We start from the raw sequence: 23,042 nt of genomic DNA, 5'->3' as shown, positions 1-23,042 counted from the left end.
GAGTCATATTCCCAGATACTTACCTAGTGTGTAATTGCTGAGGTCTGGTCCTCCGGTGTAATCGTCTCCCAGGGCGATTGATCAAGTGGTGCCATTACATCACAAAGCTACAGCAGGATGTCATCTGACATGAGGGCCAATCAGTTGCCTAGTACGCAATAGGATACATGTATCATGGTATAGAAAACGGAGCAATGTAGACGGGATGCCCAGCTGAAGACTAAGGTGGTGAGATGGAAGGACCTAGGCCATTATTTGAGACTTATACATTTGTTTGAAGGAGTGGTTGATAAGAACGTTCTGGAATTCTCTAATGGTTAACTGATAGGGATGTGCTAAAATGAAGATGTTAGAATCTATTATTCATAGTTGTTATTATTCCCACGAACCATAGCATAAACCTTCCTCCCTTAACTTATCAGATCACTGAATTTCTATGGTGTACCATAACCTAAAATAATTCCTGTGAGAAGGGTACGCTATCTCTTGGCCGCCAAAGAGATCTTTCTATCTAAATCCTCATATAGGTGCTAGAGTTGTGTAGTGAGTACCAGCAAATGAGGCATAGGATTGAAAGAACTCAGCTAGGTTGAAATCTAAATTGAGATTATAATTTTTAGTGAGCTTTGTATTTTCACAATATTAGATATGCCATAGTACTAATAATTGACGCTTTATAAAAATATTTTTTTGGTAGTGTTGCATTTCTTTGGAAATATTCAAGTTCTAAAAATTGACTAACAGTGGACTTTTCCATCTGCAGATTATACTGAATGGCCATCAGAGGCAGTGTTGCAGAGGAATATTTCTCCGCTTGCTGAGAAAAAAAAAAAGAAAGCTCATTCCTCAGCCTTCTCCATGCCTCGATCAATATATATGGTAAGGCAAAATCTCATTTAATCATTTTGCCATTAATAAAAAGTTCATAGCATCTGATGGCTCTCAGTGCCTTTTAGTGGGGTCTTCCGCAAAAATATAATCTTCTAAGACGGTTGCAATATGGATGACACTATGGCCATCATGATCGTTTATCAAAGGCTTTGACTGTCTGTGTGGCTGACAAAATCTTCTTTAGATACTTGTGCAGGCAATATGTCCTCCGAGGTAATTACCATCTTTCAGGCTGGAATGAGGTGTCTTAGGTTAGAGCAATTGACTTACTTTTAGATGGAGGGAAGCTATTTAACCTGTTTCCCTGCTCTCTGTGAGTGGGACTCTGATACTCAAGATGGACTGCTTTTTAGAAACTGTGTTCTTCTAAATCTAGCCCTCTTTAAATTGGAGCCCAATGCTTTCAATTGTGCAGAGTACTTTCCCATTACACATCCTACTTGCTGTGGAGGCATATTCCCAGATACTTTCCTAGTGTGTAATTGCTGATGTCTGGTCCTCCGGTGTAATCGTCTCCCAGGGCGATTGGTCAAGTGGTGCCATTACATCACAAAGCTACAGCAGGATGTCTTCTGATATGAGGGCCAATCAGTTGCTTCTTCTAACTCTAGCCCTCTTTAAATAGGAGCCCAATGCTTTCAATGATGCAGAGTATATTCCCATTACACCTCCTACTTGCTGTGGAGTCATATTCCCAGATACTTACCTAGTGTGTAATTGCTGAGGTCTGGTCCTCCGGTGTAATCGTCTCCCAGGGTGATTGATCAAGTGGTGCCATTACATCACAAAGCTACAGCAGGATGTCATCTGACATGAGGGCCAATCAGTTGCCTAGTACGCAATAGGATACATGTATCATGGTATAGAAAACGGAGCAATGTAGACGGGATGCCCAGCTGAAGACTAAGGTGGTGAGATGGAAGGACCTAGGCCATTATTTGAGACTTATACATTTGTTTGAAGGAGTGGTTGATAAGAACATTCTGGAATTCTCTAATGGTTAACTGATAGGGATGTGCTAAAATGAAGATGTTAGAATCTATTATTCATAGTTGTTATTATTCCCACGAACCATAGCATAAACCTTCCTCCCTTAACTTATCAGATCACTGAATTTCTATGGTGTACCATAACCTAAAATAATTCCTGTGAGAAGGGTACGCTATCTCTTGGCCGCCAAAGAGATCTTTCTATCTAAATCCTCATATAGGTGCTAGAGTTGTGTAGTGAGTACCAGCAAATGAGGCATAGGATTGAAAGAACTCAGCTAGGTTGAAATCTAAATTGAGATTATAATTTTTAGTGAGCTTTGGATTTTCACAATATTAGATATGCCATAGTACTAATAATTGACGCTTTATAAAAATATTTTTTTGGTAGTGTTGCATTTCTTTGGAAATATTCAAGTTCTAAAAATTGACTAACAGTGGACTTTTTCATCTGCAGATTATACTGAATGGCCATCAGAGGCAGTGTTGCAGAGGAATATTTCTCCGCTTGCTGAGAAAAAAAAAAAGAAAGCTCATTCCTCAGCCTTCTCCATGCCTCGATCAATATATATGGTAAGGCAAAATCTCATTTAATCATTTTGCCATTAATAAAAAGTGCATAGCATCTGATGGCTCTCAGTGCCTTTTAGTGGGGTCTTCCGCAAAAATATAATCTTCTAAGACGGTTGCAATATGGATGACACTATGGCCATCATGATCGTTTATCAAAGGCTTTGACTGTCTGTGTGGCTGACAAAATCTTCTTTAGATACTTGTGCAGGCAATATGTCCTCCGAGGTAATTACCATCTTTCAGGCTGGAATGAGGTGTCTTAGGTTAGAGCAATTGACTTACTTTTAGATGGAGGGAAGCTATTTAACCTGTTTCCCTGCTCTCTGTGAGTGGGACTCTGATACTCAAGATGGACTGCTTTTTAGAAACTGTGTTCTTCTAAATCTAGCCCTGTTTAAATTGGAGCCCAATGCTTTCAATTGTGCAGAGTACTTTCCCATTACACATCCTACTTGCTGTGGAGGCATATTCCCAGATACTTTCCTAGTGTGTAATTGCTGATGTCTGGTCCTCCGGTGTAATCGTCTCCCAGGGCGATTGGTCAAGTGGTGCCATTACATCACAAAGCTACAGCAGGATGTCTTCTGATATGAGGGCCAATCAGTTGCTTCTTCTAACTCTAGCCCTCTTTAAATAGGAGCCCAATGCTTTCAATGATGCAGAGTATATTCCCATTACACCTCCTACTTGCTGTGGAGTCATATTCCCAGATACTTACCTAGTGTGTAAGTGCTGAGGTCTGGTCCTCCGGTGTAATCGTCTCCCAGGGCGATTGATCAAGTGGTGCCATTACATCACAAAGCTACAGCAGGATGTCATCTGACATGAGGGCCAATCAGTTGCCTAGTACGCAATAGGATACATGTATCATGGTATAGAAAACGGAGCAATGTAGACGGGATGCCCAGCTGAAGACTAAGGTGGTGAGATGGAAGGACCTAGGCCATTATTTGAGACTTATACATTTGTTTGAAGGAGTGGTTGATAAGAACATTCTGGAATTCTCTAATGGTTAACTGATAGGGATGTGCTAAAATGAAGATGTTAGAATCTATTATTCATAGTTGTTATTATTCCCACGAACCATAGCATAAACCTTCCTCCCTTAACTTATCAGATCACTGAATTTCTATGGTGTACCATAACCTAAAATAATTCCTGTGAGAAGGGTACGCTATCTCTTGGCCGCCATAGAGATCTTTCTATCTAAATCCTCATATAGGTGCTAGAGTTGTGTAGTGAGTACCAGCAAATGAGGCATAGGATTGAAAGAACTCAGCTAGGTTGAAATCTAAATTGAGATTATAATTTTTAGTGAGCTTTGGATTTTCACAATATTAGATATGCCATAGTACTAATAATTGACGCTTTATAAAAATATTTTTTTGGTAGTGTTGCATTTCTTTGGAAATATTCAAGTTCTAAAAATTGACTAACAGTGGACTTTTCCATCTGCAGATTATACTGAATGGCCAGCAGAGGCAGTGTTGCAGAGGAATATTTCTCCGCTTGCTGAGAAAAAAAAAAAAAGAAAGCTCATTCCTCAGCCTTCTCCATGCCTCGATCAATATATATGGTAAGGCAAAATCTCATTTAATCATTTTGCCATTAATAAAAAGTTCATAGCATCTGATGGCTCTCAGTGCCTTTTAGTGGGGTCTTCCGCATAAATATAATCTTCCTAAACGGTTGCAATATGGATGACACTATGGCCATCATGATCGTTTATCAAAGGCTTTGACTGTCTATGTGGCTGACAAAATCTTCTTTAGATACTTGTGCAGGCAATATGTCCTCCGAGGTAATTACCATCTATCAGGCTGGAATGAGGTGTCTTAGGTTAGAGCAATTGACTTACTTTTAGATGGAGGGAAGCTATTTAACCTGTTTCCCTGCTCTCTGTGAGTGGGACTCTGATACTCAAGATGGACTGCTTTTTAGAAACTGTGTTCTTCTAAATCTAGCCCTCTTTAAATTGGAGCCCAATGCTTTCAATTGTGCAGAGTACTTTCCCATTACACATCCTACTTGCTGTGGAGGCATATTCCCAGATACTTTCCTAGTGTGTAATTGCTGATGTCTGGTCCTCCGGTGTAATCGTCTCCCAGGGCGATTGGTCAAGTGGTGCCATTACATCACAAAGCTACAGCAGGATGTCTTCTGATATGAGGGCCAATCAGTTGCTTCTTCTAACTCTAGCCCTCTTTAAATAGGAGCCCAATGCTTTCAATGATGCAGAGTATATTCCCATTACACCTCCTACTTGCTGTGGAGTCATATTCCCAGATACTTACCTAGTGTGTAATTGCTTAGGTCTGGTCCTCCGGTGTAATCGTCTCCCAGGGTGATTGATCAAGTGGTGCCATTACATCACAAAGCTACAGCAGGATGTCATCTGACATGAGGGCCAATCAGTTGCCTAGTACGCAATAGGATACATGTATCATGGTATAGAAAACGGAGCAATGTAGACGGGATGCCCAGCTGAAGACTAAGGTGGTGAGATGGAAGGACCTAGGCCATTATTTGAGACTTATACATTTGTTCGAAGGAGTGGTTGATAAGAACATTCTGGAATTCTCTAATGGTTAACTGATAGGGATGTGCTAAAATGAAGATGTTAGAATCTATTATTCATAGTTGTTATTATTCCCACGAACCATAGCATAAACCTTCCTCCCTTAACTTATCAGATCACTGAATTTCTATGGTGTACCATAACCTAAAATAATTCCTGTGAGAAGGGTACGCTATCTCTTGGCCGCCAAAGAGATCTTTCTATCTAAGTCCTCATATAGGTGCTAGAGTTGTGTAGTGAGTACCAGCAAATGAGGCATAGGATTGAAAGAACTCAGCTAGTTTGAAATCTAAATTGAGATTATAATTTTTAGTGAGCTTTGGATTTTCACAATATTAGATATGCCATAGTACTAATAATTAACGCTTTATAAAAATATTTTTTTGGTAGTGTTGCATTTCTTTGGAAATATTCAAGTTCTAAAAATTGACTAACAGTGGACTTTTCCATCTGCAGATTATACTGAATGGCCAGCAGAGGCAGTGTTGCAGAGGAATATTTCTCCGCTTGCTGAGAAAAAAAAAAAAGAAAGCTCATTCCTCAGCCTTCTCCATGCCTCGATCAATATATATGGTAAGGCAAAATCTCATTTAATCATTTTGCCATTAATAAAAAGTTCATAGCATCTGATGGCTCTCAGTGCCTTTTAGTGGGGTCTTCCGCATAAATATAATCTTCTAAGACGGTTGCAATATGGATGACACTATGGCCATCATGATCGTTTATCAAAGGCTTTGACTGTCTATGTGGCTGACAAAATCTTCTTTAGATACTTGTGCAGGCAATATGTCCTCCGAGGTAATTACCATCTTTCAGGCTGGAATGAGGTGTCTTAGGTTAGAGCAATTGACTTACTTTTAGATGGAGGGAAGCTATTTAACCTGTTTCCCTGCTCTCTGTGAGTGGGACTCTGATACTCAAGATGGACTGCTTTTTAGAAACTGTGTTCTTCTAAATCTAGCCCTGTTTAAATTGGAGCCCAATGCTTTCAATTGTGCAGAGTACTTTCCCATTACACATCCTACTTGCTGTGGAGGCATATTCCCAGATACTTTCCTAGTGTGTAATTGCTGATGTCTGGTCCTTCGGTGTAATCGTCTCCCAGGGCGATTGGTCAAGTGGTGCCATTACATCACAAAGCTACAGCGGGATGTCTTCTGACATGAGGGCCAATCAGTTGCTTCTTCTAACTCTAGCCCTCTTTAAATAGGAGCCCAATGCTTTCAATGATGCAGAGTATATTCCCATTACACCTCCTACTTGCTGTGGAGTCATATTCCCAGATACTTACCTAGTGTGTAATTGCTGAGGTCTGGTCCTCCGGTGTAATCGTCTCCCAGGGCGATTGATCAAGTGGTGCCATTACATCACAAAGCTACAGCAGGATGTCATCTGACATGAGGGCCAATCAGTTGCCTAGTACGCAATAGGATACATGTATCATGGTATAGAAAACGGAGCAATGTAGACGGGATGCCCAGCTGAAGACTAAGGTGGTGAGATGGAAGGACCTAGGCCATTATTTGAGACTTATACATTTGTTTGAAGGAGTGGTTGATAAGAACATTCTGGAATTCTCTAATGGTTAACTGATAGGGATGTGCTAAAATGAAGATGTTAGAATCTATTATTCATAGTTGTTATTATTCCCACGAACCATAGCATAAACCTTCCTCCCTTAACTTATCAGATCACTGAATTTCTATGGTGTACCATAACCTAAAATAATTCCTGTGAGAAGGGTACGCTATCTCTTGGCCGCCAAAGAGATCTTTCTATCTAAATCCTCATATAGGTGCTAGAGTTGTGTAGTGAGTACCAGCAAATGAGGCATAGGATTGAAAGAACTCAGCTAGGTTGAAATCTAAATTGAGATTATAATTTTTAGTGAGCTTTGGATTTTCACAATATTAGATATGCCATAGTACTAATAATTGACGCTTTATAAAAATATTTTTTTGGTAGTGTTGCATTTCTTTGGAAATATTCAAGTTCTAAAAATTGACTAACAGTGGACTTTTCCATCTGCAGATTATACTGAATGGCCATCAGAGGCAGTGTTGCAGAGGAATATTTCTCCGCTTGCTGAGAAAAAAAAAAAGAAAGCTCATTCCTCAGCCTTCTCCATGCCTCGATCAATATATATGGTAAGGCAAAATCTCATTTAATCATTTTGCCATTAATAAAAAGTTCATAGCATCTGATGGCTCTCAGTGCCTTTTAGTGGGGTCTTCCGCAAAAATATAATCTTCTAAGACGGTTGCAATATGGATGACACTATGGCCATCATGATCGTTTATCAAAGGCTTTGACTGTCTATGTGGCTGACAAAATCTTCTTTAGATACTTGTGCAGGCAATATGTCCTCCGAGGTAATTACCATCTTTCAGGCTGGAATGAGGTGTCTTAGGTTAGAGCAATTGACTTACTTTTAGATGGAGGGAAGCTATTTAACCTGTTTCCCTGCTCTCTGTGAGTGGGACTCTGATACTCAAGATGGACTGCTTTTTAGAAACTGTGTTCTTCTAAATCTAGCCCTGTTTAAATTGGAGCCCAATGCTTTCAATTGTGCAGAGTACTTTCCCATTACACATCCTACTTGCTGTGGAGGCATATTCCCAGATACTTTCCTAGTGTGTAATAGCTGATGTCTGGTCCTCCGGTGTAATCGTCTCCCAGGGCGATTGGTCAAGTGGTGCCATTACATCATAAAGCTACAGCAGGATGTCTTCTGACATGAGGGCCAATCAGTTGCTTCTTCTAACTCTAGCCCTCTTTAAATAGGAGCCCAATGCTTTCAATGATGCAGAGTATATTCCCATTACACCTCCTACTTGCTGTGGAGTCATATTCCCAGATACTTACCTAGTGTGTAATTGCTGAGGTCTGGTCCTCCGGTGTAATCGTCTCCCAGGGCGATTGATCAAGTGGTGCCATTACATCACAAAGCTACAGCAGGATGTCATCTGACATGAGGGCCAATCAGTTGCCTAGTACGCAATAGGATACATGTATCATGGTATAGAAAACGGAGCAATGTAGACGGGATGCCCAGCTGAAGACTAAGGTGGTGAGATGGAAGGACCTAGGCCATTATTTGAGACTTATACATTTGTTTGAAGGAGTGGTTGATAAGAACATTCTGGAATTCTCTAATGGTTAACTGATAGGGATGTGCTAAAATGAAGATGTTAGAATCTATTATTCATAGTTGTTATTATTCCCACGAACCATAGCATAAACCTTCCTCCCTTAACTTATCAGATCACTGAATTTCTATGGTGTACCATAACCTAAAATAATTCCTGTGAGAAGGGTACGCTATCTCTTGGCCGCCAAAGAGATCTTTCTATCTAAGTCCTCATATAGGTGCTAGAGTTGTGTAGTGAGTACCAGCAAATGAGGCATAGAATTGAAAGAACTCAGCTAGGTTGAAATCTAAATTGAGATTATAATTTTTAGTGAGCTTTGGATTTTCACAATATTAGATATGCCATAGTACTAATAATTAACGCTTTATAAAAATATTTTTTTGGTAGTGTTGCATTTCTTTGGAAATATTCAAGTTCTAAAAATTGACTAACAGTGGACTTTTCCATCTGCAGATTATACTGAATGGCCAGCAGAGGCAGTGTTGCAGAGGAATATTTCTCCGCTTGCTGAGAAAAAAAAAAAAGAAAGCTCATTCCTCAGCCTTCTCCATGCCTCGATCAATATATATGGTAAGGCAAAATCTCATTTAATCATTTTGCCATTAATAAAAAGTTCATAGCATCTGAAGGCTCTCAGTGCCTTTTAGTGGGGTCTTCCGCATAAATATAATCTTCTAAGACGGTTGCAATATGGATGACACTATGGCCATCATGATCGTTTATCAAAGGCTTTGACTGTCTATGTGGCTGACAAAATCTTCTTTAGATACTTGTGCAGGCAATATGTCCTCCGAGGTAATTACCATCTTTCAGGCTGGAATGAGGTGTCTTAGGTTAGAGCAATTGACTTACTTTTAGATGGAGGGAAGCTATTTAACCTGTTTCCCTGCTCTCTGTGAGTGGGACTCTGATACTCAAGATGGACTGCTTTTTAGAAACTGTGTTCTTCTAAATCTAGCCCTGTTTAAATTGGAGCCCAATGCTTTCAATTGTGCAGAGTACTTTCCCATTACACATCCTACTTGCTGTGGAGGCATATTCCCAGATACTTTCCTAGTGTGTAATAGCTGATGTCTGGTCCTCCGGTGTAATCGTCTCCCAGGGCGATTGGTCAAGTGGTGCCATTACATCACAAAGCTACAGCAGGATGTCTTCTGACATGAGGGCCAATCAGTTGCTTCTTCTAACTCTAGCCCTCTTTAAATAGGAGCCCAATGCTTTCAATGATGCAGAGTATATTCCCATTACACCTCCTACTTGCTGTGGAGTCATATTCCCAGATACTTACCTAGTGTGTAATTGCTGAGGTCTGGTCCTCCGGTGTAATCGTCTCCCAGGGCGATTGATCAAGTGGTGCCATTACATCACAAAGCTACAGCAGGATGTCATCTGACATGAGGGCCAATCAGTTGCCTAGTACGCAATAGGATACATGTATCATGGTATAGAAAACGGAGCAATGTAGACGGGATGCCCAGCTGAAGACTAAGGTGGTGAGATGGAAGGACCTAGGCCATTATTTGAGACTTATACATTTGTTTGAAGGAGTGGTTGATAAGAACGTTCTGGAATTCTCTAATGGTTAACTGATAGGGATGTGCTAAAATGAAGATGTTAGAATCTATTATTCATAGTTGTTATTATTCCCACGAACCATAGCATAAACCTTCCTCCCTTAACTTATCAGATCACTGAATTTCTATGGTGTACCATAACCTAAAATAATTCCTGTGAGAAGGGTACGCTATCTCTTGGCCGCCAAAGATATCTTTCTATCTAAATCCTCATATAGGTGCTAGAGTTGTGTAGTGAGTACCAGCAAATGAGGCATAGGATTGAAAGAACTCAGCTAGGTTGAAATCTAAATTGAGATTATAATTTTTAGTGAGCTTTGTATTTTCACAATATTAGATATGCCATAGTACTAATAATTGACGCTTTATAAAAATATTTTTTTGGTAGTGTTGCATTTCTTTGGAAATATTCAAGTTCTAAAAATTGACTAACAGTGGACTTTTCCATCTGCAGATTATACTGAATGGCCATCAGAGGCAGTGTTGCAGAGGAATATTTCTCCGCTTGCTGAGAAAAAAAAAAAGAAAGCTCATTCCTCAGCCTTCTCCATGCCTCGATCAATATATATGGTAAGGCAAAATCTCATTTAATCATTTTGCCATTAATAAAAAGTTCATAGCATCTGATGGCTCTCAGTGCCTTTTAGTGGGGTCTTCCGCAAAAATATAATCTTCTAAGACGGTTGCAATATGGATGACACTATGGCCATCATGATCGTTTATCAAAGGCTTTGACTGTCTGTGTGGCTGACAAAATCTTCTTTAGATACTTGTGCAGGCAATATGTCCTCCGAGGTAATTACCATCTTTCAGGCTGGAATGAGGTGTCTTAGGTTAGAGCAATTGACTTACTTTTAGATGGAGGGAAGCTATTTAACCTGTTTCCCTGCTCTCTGTGAGTGGGACTCTGATACTCAAGATGGACTGCTTTTTAGAAACTGTGTTCTTCTAAATCTAGCCCTCTTTAAATTGGAGCCCAATGCTTTCAATTGTGCAGAGTACTTTCCCATTACACATCCTACTTGCTGTGGAGGCATATTCCCAGATACTTTCCTAGTGTGTAATTGCTGATGTCTGGTCCTCCGGTGTAATCGTCTCCCAGGGCGATTGGTCAAGTGGTGCCATTACATCACAAAGCTACAGCAGGATGTCTTCTGATATGAGGGCCAATCAGTTGCTTCTTCTAACTCTAGCCCTCTTTAAATAGGAGCCCAATGCTTTCAATGATGCAGAGTATATTCCCATTACACCTCCTACTTGCTGTGGAGTCATATTCCCAGATACTTACCTAGTGTGTAATTGCTGAGGTCTGGTCCTCCGGTGTAATCGTCTCCCAGGGTGATTGATCAAGTGGTGCCATTACATCACAAAGCTACAGCAGGATGTCATCTGACATGAGGGCCAATCAGTTGCCTAGTACGCAATAGGATACATGTATCATGGTATAGAAAACGGAGCAATGTAGACGGGATGCCCAGCTGAAGACTAAGGTGGTGAGATGGAAGGACCTAGGCCATTATTTGAGACTTATACATTTGTTTGAAGGAGTGGTTGATAAGAACATTCTGGAATTCTCTAATGGTTAACTGATAGGGATGTGCTAAAATGAAGATGTTAGAATCTATTATTCATAGTTGTTATTATTCCCACGAACCATAGCATAAACCTTCCTCCCTTAACTTATCAGATCACTGAATTTCTATGGTGTACCATAACCTAAAATAATTCCTGTGAGAAGGGTACGCTATCTCTTGGCCGCCAAAGAGATCTTTCTATCTAAGTCCTCATATAGGTGCTAGAGTTGTGTAGTGAGTACCAGCAAATGAGGCATAGAATTGAAAGAACTCAGCTAGGTTGAAATCTAAATTGAGATTATAATTTTTAGTGAGCTTTGGATTTTCACAATATTAGATATGCCATAGTACTAATAATTAACGCTTTATAAAAATATTTTTTTGGTAGTGTTGCATTTCTTTGGAAATATTCAAGTTCTAAAAATTGACTAACAGTGGACTTTTCCATCTGCAGATTATACTGAATGGCCATCAGAGGCAGTGTTGCAGAGGAATATTTCTCCGCTTGCTGAGAAAAAAAAAAAGAAAGCTCATTCCTCAGCCTTCTCCATGCCTCGATCAATATATATGGTAAGGCAAAATCTCATTTAATCATTTTGCCATTAATAAAAAGTTCATAGCATCTGATGGCTCTCAGTGCCTTTTAGTGGGGTCTTCCGCAAAAATATAATCTTCTAAGACGGTTGCAATATGGATGACACTATGGCCATCATGATCGTTTATCAAAGGCTTTGACTGTCTGTGTGGCTGACAAAATCTTCTTTAGATACTTGTGCAGGCAATATGTCCTCCGAGGTAATTACCATCTTTCAGGCTGGAATGAGGTGTCTTAGGTTAGAGCAATTGACTTACTTTTAGATGGAGGGAAGCTATTTAACCTGTTTCCCTGCTCTCTGTGAGTGGGACTCTGATACTCAAGATGGACTGCTTTTTAGAAACTGTGTTCTTCTAAATCTAGCCCTCTTTAAATTGGAGCCCAATGCTTTCAATTGTGCAGAGTACTTTCCCATTACACATCCTACTTGCTGTGGAGGCATATTCCCAGATACTTTCCTAGTGTGTAATTGCTGATGTCTGGTCCTCCGGTGTAATCGTCTCCCAGGGCGATTGGTCAAGTGGTGCCATTACATCACAAAGCTACAGCAGGATGTCTTCTGATATGAGGGCCAATCAGTTGCTTCTTCTAACTCTAGCCCTCTTTAAATAGGAGCCCAATGCTTTCAATGATGCAGAGTATATTCCCATTACACCTCCTACTTGCTGTGGAGTCATATTCCCAGATACTTACCTAGTGTGTAATTGCTGAGGTCTGGTCCTCCGGTGTAATCGTCTCCCAGGGTGATTGATCAAGTGGTGCCATTACATCACAAAGCTACAGCAGGATGTCATCTGACATGAGGGCCAATCAGTTGCCTAGTACGCAATAGGATACATGTATCATGGTATAGAAAACGGAGCAATGTAGACGGGATGCCCAGCTGAAGACTAAGGTGGTGAGATGGAAGGACCTAGGCCATTATTTGAGACTTATACATTTGTTTGAAGGAGTGGTTGATAAGAACATTCTGGAATTCTCTAATGGTTAACTGATAGGGATGTGCTAAAATGAAGATGTTAGAATCTATTATTCATAGTTGTTATTATTCCCACGAACCATAGCATAAACCTTCCTCCCTTAACTTATCAGATCACTGAATTTCTATGGTGTACCATAACCTAAAATAATTCCTGTGAGAAGGGTACGCTATCTCTTGGCCGCCAAAGAGATCTTTCTATCTAAATCCTCATATAGGTGCTAGAGTTGTGTAGTGAGTACCAGCAAATGAGGCATAGGATTGAAAGAACTCAGCTAGGTTGAAATCTAAATTGAGATTATAATTTTTAGTGAGCTTTGGATTTTCACAATATTAGATATGCCATAGTACTAATAATTGACGCTTTATAAAAATATTTTTTTGGTAGTGTTGCATTTCTTTGGAAATATTCAAGTTCTAAAAATTGACTAACAGTGGACTTTTCCATCTGCAGATTATACTGAATGGCCATCAGAGGCAGTGTTGCAGAGGAATATTTCTCCGCTTGCTGAGAAAAAAAAAAAGAAAGCTCATTCCTCAGCCTTCTCCATGCCTCGATCAATATATATGGTAAGGCAAAATCTCATTTAATCATTTTGCCATTAATAAAAAGTGCATAGCATCTGATGGCTCTCAGTGCCTTTTAGTGGGGTCTTCCGCAAAAATATAATCTTCTAAGACGGTTGCAATATGGATGACACTATGGCCATCATGATCGTTTATCAAAGGCTTTGACTGTCTGTGTGGCTGACAAAATCTTCTTTAGATACTTGTGCAGGCAATATGTCCTCCGAGGTAATTACCATCTTTCAGGCTGGAATGAGGTGTCTTAGGTTAGAGCAATTGACTTACTTTTAGATGGAGGGAAGCTATTTAACCTGTTTCCCTGCTCTCTGTGAGTGGGACTCTGATACTCAAGATGGACTGCTTTTTAGAAACTGTGTTCTTCTAAATCTAGCCCTCTTTAAATTGGAGCCCAATGCTTTCAATTGTGCAGAGTACTTTCCCATTACACATCCTACTTGCTGTGGAGGCATATTCCCAGATACTTTCCTAGTGTGTAATTGCTGATGTCTGGTCCTCCGGTGTAATCGTCTCCCAGGGCGATTGGTCAAGTGGTGCCATTACATCACAAAGCTACAGCAGGATGTCTTCTGATATGAGGGCCAATCAGTTGCTTCTTCTAACTCTAGCCCTCTTTAAATAGGAGCCCAATGCTTTCAATGATGCAGAGTATATTCCCATTACACCTCCTACTTGCTGTGGAGTCATATTCCCAGATACTTACCTAGTGTGTAATTGCTGAGGTCTGGTCCTCCGGTGTAATCGTCTCCCAGGGTGATTGATCAAGTGGTGCCATTACATCACAAAGCTACAGCAGGATGTCATCTGACATGAGGGCCAATCAGTTGCCTAGTACGCAATAGGATACATGTATCATGGTATAGAAAACGGAGCAATGTAGACGGGATGCCCAGCTGAAGACTAAGGTGGTGAGATGGAAGGACCTAGGCCATTATTTGAGACTTATACATTTGTTTGAAGGAGTGGTTGATAAGAACATTCTGGAATTCTCTAATGGTTAACTGATAGGGATGTGCTAAAATGAAGATGTTAGAATCTATTATTCATAGTTGTTATTATTCCCACGAACCATAGCATAAACCTTCCTCCCTTAACTTATCAGATCACTGAATTTCTATGGTGTACCATAACCTAAAATAATTCCTGTGAGAAGGGTACGCTATCTCTTGGCCGCCAAAGAGATCTTTCTATCTAAGTCCTCATATAGGTGCTAGAGTTGTGTAGTGAGTACCAGCAAATGAGGCATAGGATTGAAAGAACTCAGCTAGGTTGAAATCTAAATTGAGATTATAATTTTTAGTGAGCTTTGGATTTTCACAATATTAGATATGCCATAGTACTAATAATTAACGCTTTATAAAAATATTTTTTTGGTAGTGTTGCATTTCTTTGGAAATATTCAAGTTCTAAAAATTGACTAACAGTGGACTTTTCCATCTGCAGATTATACTGAATGGCTAGCAGAGGCAGTGTTGCAGAGGAATATTTCTCCGCTTGCTGAGAAAAAAAAAAAAGAAAGCTCATTCCTCAGCCTTCTCCATGCCTCGATCAATATATATGGTAAGGCAAAATCTCATTTAATCATTTTGCCATTAATAAAAAGTTCATAGCATCTGATGGCTCTCAGTGCCTTTTAGTGGGGTCTTCCGCATAAATATAATCTTCTAAGACGGTTGCAATATGGATGACACTATGGCCATCATGATCGTTTATCAAAGGCTTTGACTGTCTATGTGGCTGACAAAATCTTCTTTAGATACTTGTGCAGGCAATATGTCCTCCGAGGTAATTACCATCTTTCAGGCTGGAATGAGGTGTCTTAGGTTAGAGCAATTGACTTACTTTTAGATGGAGGGAAGCTATTTAACCTGTTTCCCTGCTCTCTGTGAGTGGGACTCTGATACTCAAGATGGACTGCTTTTTAGAAACTGTGTTCTTCTAAATCTAGCCCTCTTTAAATTGGAGCCCAATGCTTTCAATTGTGCAGAGTACTTTCCCATTACACATCCTACTTGCTGTGGAGGCATATTCCCAGATACTTTCCTAGTGTGTAATTGCTGATGTCTGGTCCTCCGGTGTAATCGTCTCCCAGGGCGATTGGTCAAGTGGTGCCATTACATCACAAAGCTACAGCAGGATGTCTTCTGATATGAGGGCCAATCAGTTGCTTCTTCTAACTCTAGCCCTCTTTAAATAGGAGCCCAATGCTTTCAATGATGCAGAGTATATTCCCATTACACCTCCTACTTGCTGTGGAGTCATATTCCCAGATACTTACCTAGTGTGTAATTGCTTAGGTCTGGTCCTCCGGTGTAATCGTCTCCCAGGGTGATTGATCAAGTGGTGCCATTACATCACAAAGCTACAGCAGGATGTCATCTGACATGAGGGCCAATCAGTTGCCTAGTACGCAATAGGATACATGTATCATGGTATAGAAAACGGAGCAATGTAGACGGGATGCCCAGCTGAAGACTAAGGTGGTGAGATGGAAGGACCTAGGCCATTATTTGAGACTTATACATTTGTTCGAAGGAGTGGTTGATAAGAACATTCTGGAATTCTCTAATGGTTAACTGATAGGGATGTGCTAAAATGAAGATGTTAGAATCTATTATTCATAGTTGTTATTATTCCCACGAACCATAGCATAAACCTTCCTCCCTTAACTTATCAGATCACTGAATTTCTATGGTGTACCATAACCTAAAATAATTCCTGTGAGAAGGGTACGCTATCTCTTGGCCGCCAAAGAGATCTTTCTATCTAAGTCCTCATATAGGTGCTAGAGTTGTGTAGTGAGTACCAGCAAATGAGGCATAGGATTGAAAGAACTCAGCTAGGTTGAAATCTAAATTGAGATTATAATTTTTAGTGAGCTTTGGATTTTCACAATATTAGATATGCCATAGTACTAATAATTAACGCTTTATAAAAATAATTTTTTGGTAGTGTTGCATTTCTTTGGAAATATTCAAGTTCTAAAAATTGACTAACAGTGGACTTTTCCATCTGCAGATTATACTGAATGGCCAGCAGAGGCAGTGTTGCAGAGGAATATTTCTCCGCTTGCTGAGAAAAAAAAAAAGAAAGCTCATTCCTCAGCCTTCTCCATGCCTCGATCAATATATATGGTAAGGCAAAATCTCATTTAATCATTTTGCCATTAATAAAAAGTTCATAGCATCTGATGGCTCTCAGTGCCTTTTAGTGGGGTCTTCCGCATAAATATAATCTTCTAAGACGGTTGCAATATGGATGACACTATGGCCATCATGATCGTTTATCAAAGGCTTTGACTGTCTATGTGGCTGACAAAATCTTCTTTAGATACTTGTGCAGGCAATATGTCCTCCGAGGTAATTACCATCTTTCAGGCTGGAATGAGGTGTCTTAGGTTAGAGCAATTGACTTACTTTTAGATGGAGGGAAGCTATTTAACCTGTTTCCCTGCTCTCTGTGAGTGGGACTCTGATACTCAAGATGGACTGCTTTTTAGAAACTGTGTTCTTCTAAATCTAGCCCTGTTTAAATTGGAGCCCAATGCTTTCAATTGTGCAGAGTACTTTCCCATTACACATCCTACTTGCTGTGGAGGCATATTCCCAGATACTTTCCTAGTGTGTAATAGCTGATGTCTGGTCCTCCGGTGTAATCGTCTCCCAGGGCGATTGGTCAAGTGGTGCCATTACATCACAAAGCTACAGCAGGATGTCTTCTGACATGAGGGCCAATCAGTTGCTTCTTCTAACTCTAGCCCTCTTTAAATAGGAGCCCAATGCTTTCAATGATGCAGAGTATATTCCCATTACACCTCCTACTTGCTGTGGAGTCATATTCCCGGATACTTACCTAGTGTGTAATTGCTGAGGTCTGGTCCTCCGGTGTAATTGTCTCCCAGGGCGATTGATCAAGTGGTGCCATTACATCACAAAGCTACAGCAGGATGTCATCTGACATGAGGGCCAATCAGTTGCCTAGTACGCAATAGGATACATGTATCATGGTATAGAAAACGGAGCGATGTAGACGGGATGCCCAGCTGAAGACTAAGGTGGTGAGATGGAAGGACCTAGGCCATTATTTGAGACTTATACATTTGTTTGAAGGAGTGGTTGATAAGAACATTCTGGAATTCTCTAATGGTTAACTGATAGGGATGTGCTAAAATGAAGATGTTAGAATCTATTATTCATAGTTGTTATTATTCCCACGAACCATAGCATAAACCTTCCTCCCTTAACTTATCAGATCACTGAATTTCTATGGTGTACCATAACCTAAAATAATTCCTGTGAGAAGGGTACGCTATCTCTTGGCCGCCAAAGAGATCTTTCTATCTAAATCCTCATATAGGTGCTAGAGTTGTGTAGTGAGTACCAGCAAATGAGGCATAGGATTGAAAGAACTCAGCTAGGTTGAAATCTAAATTGAGATTATAATTTTTAGTGAGCTTTGGATTTTCACAATATTAGATATGCCATAGTACTAATAATTGACGCTTTATAAAAATATTTTTTTGGTAGTGTTGCATTTCTTTGGAAATATTCAAGTTCTAAAAATTGACTAACAGTGGACTTTTCCATCTGCAGATTATACTGAATGGCCATCAGAGGCAGTGTTGCAGAGGAATATTTCTCCGCTTGCTGAGAAAAAAAAAAAGAAAGCTCATTCCTCAGCCTTCTCCATGCCTCGATCAATATATATGGTAAGGCAAAATCTCATTTAATCATTTTGCCATTAATAAAAAGTTCATAGCATCTGATGGCTCTCCGTGCCTTTTAGTGGGGTCTTCCGCAAAAATATAATCTTCTAAGACGGTTGCAATATGGATGACACTATGGCCATCATGATCGTTTATCAAAGGCTTTGACTGTCTATGTGGCTGACAAAATCTTCTTTAGATACTTGTGCAGGCAATATGTCCTCCGAGGTAATTACCATCTTTCAGGCTGGAATGAGGTGTCTTAGGTTAGAGCAATTGACTTACTTTTAGATGGAGGGAAGCTATTTAACCTGTTTCCCTGCTCTCTGTGAGTGGGACTCTGATACTCAAGATGGACTGCTTTTTAGAAACTGTGTTCTTCTAAATCTAGCCCTGTTTAAATTGGAGCCCAATGCTTTCAATTGTGCAGAGTACTTTCCCATTACACATCCTACTTGCTGTGGAGGCATATTCCCAGATACTTTCCTAGTGTGTAATAGCTGATGTCTGGTCCTCCGGTGTAATCGTCTCCCAGGGCGATTGGTCAAGTGGTGCCATTACATCACAAAGCTACAGCAGGATGTCTTCTGACATGAGGGCCAATCAGTTGCTTCTTCTAACTCTAGCCCTCTTTAAATAGGAGCCCAATGCTTTCAATGATGCAGAGTATATTCCCATCACACCTCCTACTTGCTGTGGAGTCATATTCCCAGATACTTACCTAGTGTGTAATTGCTGAGGTCTGGTCCTCCGGTGTAATCGTCTCCCAGGGCGATTGATCAAGTGGTGCCATTACATCACAAAGCTACAGCAGGATGTCATCTGACATGAGGGCCAATCAGTTGCCTAGTACGCAATAGGATACATGTATCATGGTATAGAAAACGGAGCAATGTAGACGGGATGCCCAGCTGAAGACTAAGGTGGTGAGATGGAAGGACCTAGGCCATTATTTGAGACTTATACATTTGTTTGAAGGAGTGGTTGATAAGAACATTCTGGAATTCTCTAATGGTTAACTGATAGGGATGTGCTAAAATGAAGATGTTAGAATCTATTATTCATAGTTGTTATTATTCCCACGAACCATAGCATAAACCTTCCTCCCTTAACTTATCAGATCACTGAATTTCTATGGTGTACCATAACCTAAAATAATTCCTGTGAGAAGGGTACGCTATCTCTTGGCCGCCAAAGAGATCTTTCTATCTAAGTCCTCATATAGGTGCTAGAGTTGTGTAGTGAGTACCAGCAAATGAGGCATAGGATTGAAAGAACTCAGCTAGGTTGAAATCTAAATTGAGATTATAATTTTTAGTGAGCTTTGGATTTTCACAATATTAGATATGCCATAGTACTAATAATTAACGCTTTATAAAAATATTTTTTTGGTAGTGTTGCATTTCTTTGGAAATATTCAAGTTCTAAAAATTGACTAACAGTGGACTTTTCCATCTGCAGATTATACTGAATGGCCAGCAGAGGCAGTGTTGCAGAGGAATATTTCTCCGCTTGCTGAGAAAAAAAAAAAAGAAAGCTCATTCCTCAGCCTTCTCCATGCCTCGATCAATATATATGGTAAGGCAAAATCTCATTTAATCATTTTGCCATTAATAAAAAGTTCATAGCATCTGAAGGCTCTCAGTGCCTTTTAGTGGGGTCTTCCGCATAAATATAATCTTCTAAGACGGTTGCAATATGGATGACACTATGGCCATCACGATCGTTTATCAAAGGCTTTGACTGTCTATGTGGCTGACAAAATCTTCTTTAGATACTTGTGCAGGCAATATGTCCTCCGAGGTAATTACCATCTTTCAGGCTGGAATGAGGTGTCTTAGGTTAGAGCAATTGACTTACTTTTAGATGGAGGGAAGCTATTTAACCTGTTTCCCTGCTCTCTGTGAGTGGGACTCTGATACTCAAGATGGACTGCTTTTTAGAAACTGTGTTCTTCTAAATCTAGCCCTGTTTAAATTGGAGCCCAATGCTTTCAATTGTGCAGAGTACTTTCCCATTACACATCCTACTTGCTGTGGAGGCATATTCCCAGATACTTTCCTAGTGTGTAATAGCTGATGTCTGGTCCTCCGGTGTAATCGTCTCCCAGGGCGATTGGTCAAGTGGTGCCATTACATCACAAAGCTACAGCAGGATGTCTTCTGACATGAGGGCCAATCAGTTGCTTCTTCTAACTCTAGCCCTCTTTAAATAGGAGCCCAATGCTTTCAATGATGCAGAGTATATTCCCATTACACCTCCTACTTGCTGTGGAGTCATATTCCCAGATACTTACCTAGTGTGTAATTGCTGAGGTCTGGTCCTCCGGTGTAATCGTCTCCCAGGGCGATTGATCAAGTGGTGCCATTACATCACAAAGCTACAGCAGGATGTCATCTGACATGAGGGCCAATCAGTTGCCTAGTACGCAATAGGATACATGTATCATGGTATAGAAAACGGAGCAATGTAGACGGGATGCCCATCTGAAGACTAAGGTGGTGAGATGGAAGGACCTAGGCCATTATTTGAGACTTATACATTTGTTTGAAGGAGTGGTTGATAAGAACGTTCTGGAATTCTCTAATGGTTAACTGATAGGGATGTGCTAAAATGAAGATGTTAGAATCTATTATTCATAGTTGTTATTATTCCCACGAACCATAGCATAAACCTTCCTCCCTTAACTTATCAGATCACTGAATTTCTATGGTGTACCATAACCTAAAATAATTCCTGTGAGAAGGGTACGCTATCTCTTGGCCGCCAAAGAGATCTTTCTATCTAAATCCTCATATAGGTGCTAGAGTTGTGTAGTGAGTACCAGCAAATGAGGCATAGGATTGAAAGAACTCAGCTAGGTTGAAATCTAAATTGAGATTATAATTTTTAGTGAGCTTTGGATTTTCACAATATTAGATATGCCATAGTACTAATAATTGACGCTTTATAAAAATATTTTTTTGGTAGTGTTGCATTTCTTTGGAAATATTCAAGTTCTAAAAATTGACTAACAGTGGACTTTTCCATCTGCAGATTATACTGAATGGCCATCAGAGGCAGTGTTGCAGAGGAATATTTCTCCGCTTGCTGAGAAAAAAAAAAAGAAAGCTCATTCCTCAGCCTTCTCCATGCCTCGATCAATATATATGGTAAGGCAAAATCTCATTTAATCATTTTGCCATTAATAAAAAGTTCATAGCATCTGATGGCTCTCAGTGCCTTTTAGTGGGGTCTTCCGCAAAAATATAATCTTCTAAGACGGTTGCAATATGGATGACACTATGGCCATCATGATCGTTTATCAAAGGCTTTGACTGTCTATGTGGCTGACAAAATCTTCTTTAGATACTTGTGCAGGCAATATGTCCTCCGAGGTAATTACCATCTTTCAGGCTGGAATGAGGTGTCTTAGGTTAGAGCAATTGACTTACTTTTAGATGGAGGGAAGCTATTTAACCTGTTTCCCTGCTCTCTGTGAGTGGGACTCTGATACTCAAGATGGACTGCTTTTTAGAAACTGTGTTCTTCTAAATCTAGCCCTGTTTAAATTGGAGCCCAATGCTTTCAATTGTGCAGAGTACTTTCCCATTACACATCCTACTTGCTGTGGAGGCATATTCCCAGATACTTTCCTAGTGTGTAATAGCTGATGTCTGGTCCTCCGGTGTAATCGTCTCCCAGGGCGATTGGTCAAGTGGTGCCATTACATCACAAAGCTACAGCAGGATGTCTTCTGACATGAGGGCCAATCAGTTGCTTCTTCTAACTCTAGCCCTCTTTAAATAGGAGCCCAATGCTTTCAATGATGCAGAGTATATTCCCATTACACCTCCTACTTGCTGTGGAGTCATATTCCCAGATACTTACCTAGTGTGTAATTGCTGAGGTCTGGTCCTCCGGTGTAATCGTCTCCCAGGGCGATTGATCAAGTGGTGCCATTACATCACAAAGCTACAGCAGGATGTCACCTGACATGAGGGCCAATCAGTTGCCTAGTACGCAATAGGATACATGTATCATGGTATAGAAAACGGAGCAATGTAGACGGGATGCCCAGCTGAAGACTAAGGTGGTGAGATGGAAGGACCTAGGCCATTATTTGAGACTTATACATTTGTTTGAAGGAGTGGTTGATAAGAACATTCTGGAATTCTCTAATGGTTAACTGATAGGGATGTGCTAAAATGAAGATGTTAGAATCTATTATTCATAGTTGTTATTATTCCCACGAACCATAGCATAAACCTTCCTCCCTTAACTTATCAGATCACTGAATTTCTATGGTGTACCATAACCTAAAATAATTCCTGTGAGAAGGGTACGCTATCTCTTGGCCGCCAAAGAGATCTTTCTATCTAAATCCTCATATAGGTGCTAGAGTTGTGTAGTGAGTACCAGCAAATGAGGCATAGGATTGAAAGAACTCAGCTAGGTTGAAATCTAAATTGAGATTATAATTTTTAGTGAGCTTTGGATTTTCACAATATTAGATATGCCATAGTACTAATAATTGACGCTTTATAAAAATATTTTTTTGGTAGTGTTGCATTTCTTTGGAAATATTCAAGTTCTAAAAATTGACTAACAGTGGACTTTTCCATCTGCAGATTATACTGAATGGCCATCAGAGGCAGTGTTGCAGAGGAATATTTCTCCGCTTGCTGAGAAAAAAAAAAAGAAAGCTCATTCCTCAGCCTTCTCCATGCCTCGATCAATATATATGGTAAGGCAAAATCTCATTTAATCATTTTGCCATTAATAAAAAGTTCATAGCATCTGATGGCTCTCAGTGCCTTTTAGTGGGGTCTTCCGCAAAAATATAATCTTCTAAGACGGTTGCAATA

This window comes from Lissotriton vulgaris, chromosome 2_1 (assembly GCF_964263255.1).
Source record: "Lissotriton vulgaris chromosome 2_1, aLisVul1.2, whole genome shotgun sequence".
NCBI classification, from domain to species: Eukaryota; Metazoa; Chordata; class Amphibia; order Caudata; family Salamandridae; genus Lissotriton; species Lissotriton vulgaris.
The sequence above is the reverse complement of the archived record's forward strand: the minus strand, read 5'-3'. Positions refer to the sequence as shown.